Source organism: Aplysia californica, unplaced genomic scaffold (assembly GCF_000002075.1).
Source record: "Aplysia californica isolate F4 #8 unplaced genomic scaffold, AplCal3.0 scaffold00098, whole genome shotgun sequence".
NCBI classification, from domain to species: domain Eukaryota; kingdom Metazoa; phylum Mollusca; class Gastropoda; order Aplysiida; family Aplysiidae; genus Aplysia; species Aplysia californica.
Window position 1 is genome coordinate 454,383 of NW_004797368.1, and position 3,529 is coordinate 457,911.

General features: G+C 41.8%; 1 protein-coding gene across 1 annotated transcript in view; it reads left to right on the forward strand.

Moving 5' to 3' along the window:
* Nucleotides 1-1,768: 1,768 nt before the first annotated feature.
* Nucleotides 1,769-3,529, forward strand: part of LOC101860559 — a gene marked incomplete in the record, with an annotated part of 33,909 nt that continues 32,148 nt past the window's right edge. Inside the window, 1 exon segment of the mRNA XM_005095203.3 lies at nucleotides 1,769-1,926.

The window sequence follows — 3,529 nt, forward strand, 5'->3', positions numbered from 1 at the left end:
TATATAATTTATGTCTATAATATACATATATATAATGGAATGGGTTTAAGGCTAATTTTAATACAACAAGCCACCATCTCCCCCTACACATTAATTAATTCGTAGCCCAAGAGCCAAAGGCTTCTAATTGCCGTGAAATAAATTTGAGAGAGGAGCTGCTTGTGGCTCTTTAATCAGGAAGTGTTACCCAAGACTTAATGTGTCTTTGGTGTTACCATAGAAATACAACGAGAAAAGGAAATTGTGGCAAGGGTCTTTCTACGAGCAAATCTTCGATGCAAAGCAGCATCAGAATCAAACCCAAGGCCTCTCGGTCGCACACAGTAGTCTAATAACTAGATCAGCGATCTGAGTAGCAAAGAGAGTGTAGCATAATAATGGAGGTTGTGAAGGACTACATCTAGGGGGAAAACAAGACCAAAAAAAAAGAAAGAAAAGAAAAAGAAAAAAAAAAGGAATCGGGGCTCTCTGTTACCATGATTAGACCTATATTTTACCTTATACGTAGCCTAATTGCGTCTGTCGCCTGAGCCATGAAAAGCACTAATGTGACGGGATGGTTCTGTTTCTTTCTTTGGGGGTGACAGGCAACGGTGTCAGCTCGTATGAATCTGTGAGAAGAATTTCGTTTTTCTGTTGTTATAGAATCTAGTTCTCTCTGTAGCGCGAGCATCTAGGCCTTCGTGAAAAAAACCAAAACAACAACAACAACCCTTACCACCTTTTTTTATTTTTAACTTTTAAGGATACTGAAACCGTGGATAGTTTTTGTCAAGCAACCCTGGTAAGTATAATCAATAGTTTGTTCCCCCCTGTGAACAAGAAGATCTACACCGCAGTTGTGACACGTATTTGGTGCGAATTTTCGGAGCCTCAGCTCATACATATATTTATTTGCTAGTGAGAAAAAAGGATGGCGTCAAAGGTCGATCGAAATACATGGACGCCATAGCCTAGGCCTATCTCAAGCTAACCCACGAAAAACCAGAAGGAGCCTTTTCACGTTGTCTGCTCCGAACACCCCATGACCGAGATTGTTAAAATCTACGTTCGACGACCTGGCCTCAGTGACCCCCACAAGTGTCTGATTCTATTTATAGCGCGCCGTAAGGTCACGGTCATGATTACAGAGCGATTGCGCATGGCCAAGGTCACCAAACCTCACATTGATGGCCGCGTGAGGTGAATCGTCGCAGGCGTACAGAAACGTGCAGCCAGCGAGAGCTTGAACGCCTCGTTCACGCGGCGACTGTTTTGCTACCAGTGTGCCCGCACTTAGATCTTCTCGCTTCGCAGCTCGATTGTTGTGTGGCTGATTCCGCTAGATCTACCAATATCAAGTTTATTTTGTGTAGTTAAACTGTCACTTCAGTCGGATGAATACAACGGTCTAGGCTAGATCTATCTTGGAAAAAAAATAATTTTGAGATTGTGTTAGGTCACGTGTCTGGAGTTGCAAACTCGTGTGCTCGCCTCGTCTCCCAACGTTGTGGTTCAGTCGAGTTCAGTCTTTTGGCAGGTGTGTAGACCTCTAACAACGCGGACTGTCACGCGACAAACCAACCTCTCGCTTCATTTGGGAGTGTCGACTGTTGCCTGTGGATATTCTTATAGATCAGCTACATTCTCTGATCATCTCAGTCGTGTTTCATTCCTTTTATCGAAGCGTACTTGTTTACCCTGAGAGACTTGTTGCCTACACAGTGGACTTTCATAAATTCATCTGCTGTTTTGTTCTCCATCAGTTGTAATCGAGGCATAGATTCTAATTACTTGTCTAGATATAATCTAGATCTAGATTCTAGATCTAGAATCTAGCCGAAGCAATGGACCCAGCCCCAGGCTAATACAGATCATTGTGTACTTTTTGTGATTGTGTTTAAATTCGATTTGAAGAAGGACACTCTACTTGTTGCTGAAACCAAGGCAGGTCGGATTATATCATTTAACACCCCATGTTCACACAAAATACACAAAGCCACTTGCCCTTTTCTCACTTTTGATCTCGCTTTTTGGGATCAGTCCATGGGCTGCCCAGTGTTGCCTTGAGTAAGTATCGTCCTTGATGGAACCCGAGAGGTTCGATGAACGCCACACACAAGTCTTAGTTTGTACATTTTTTGTCCTGTTTTCGTTTTGTTTGTAACGTGATTGGCTGTGATGGCCAGTTGGATTTTTGTAAAAATGACTTGCAACTCTGAAAGCATTTTACATGACATGCTAAGCCTAGGCCCTAGATCTAGATCTAGAATCTAGGTCCTAGGCTAGGTTTTTAGATCTATAATTGTTGTAGTTTTGTCATTGTTGAGGATTGATCGTTATTGTCGTTATTAAATAAGTTAAAAAAGAGTACTATATCTAGATCTAGATCTAATCTAGATCTAGGTCTAGGCCTACAGTACAGAGGTTCGATTAATAGGTATCCTGCACACCATTTCTATGTGGTGTCTGGTGTAGTAGTTAGGCTCTACTCTTCTCTTGGATGGCCAACACCTTACTTTATTATGGGCTTATTCCATTAGCACTACTCTTTTATTACTACCCTCAACACCATGGCAACCACAGTACCAATGCAACTGTAAACCTACTGACTATCAATGCTTTTACCAACACTGACACTATCACTAATCACAACAATGTACTATCTTTCTCTTCACCTGGTATTGCTAGGCCTGTTGTCACTTGTATTTTATATCTCCCCAGGACTACCCCTACCACCAAAATATTGAATGGCCATGTAAAATACAACAAAGGGTTGCGAACTCATAGACTTATTCTTTTACTTACCCATTCAAGCTTTTGTTGCTCCTAAAATTTTGTTGGTAGGATTTCAGGCTGCAGTCATAATACCACTCATTACCACAGCAACATGACATACTACATCTCTGTTATTATCGCTCGATCCTAAATTAACACCACCGCAATCCTGTTCCTTCATTTTTAGTGTAATATATATGTACTTTCTGCCACCACCATCTTCATCGTGGGTGCTTGGCTGGTGCTTTGATGTGGTTTGCTCCTTCTTTCCTATCAAACATCTCTATCGTCTTCATCTCCCCCTTCTTTTTTGTGTATTTTACTCTCTTGTAACACTTCTACTCTCCGGCACTTAGGCCTATCTGACCTTATTGTGATACAAGTGCCGTTAAACACTTACTTTAAATCAAACATCATCATCACTTCTACCTCCATGTACTGATCACTACTGCCCCCGCCATGACCTGTCAGCAATGGCCTCTACCCTCAAAATGATCATATTGAAACTGTGATGACTAATTTCTTATTTCAATGAACTGACTGTCGTAACCATCACCGCCATTACCACCACAACCACCACCTTTACTATAACTATGTCTACTCCTACCACAAATATTTTGTTGTGTATCACAGCCTCCACATGCTAAAATCATCGTACCATTACCACTAACCCTCTCTCTCTCTCTCTGCATCTCCCTCTGTCTCCCTTTCTTTCCCCCTCTCTCTTTCTGTCTGTCTCCCTTTCTCCCCCCCTCTCTTTCTTTCTCTCTCT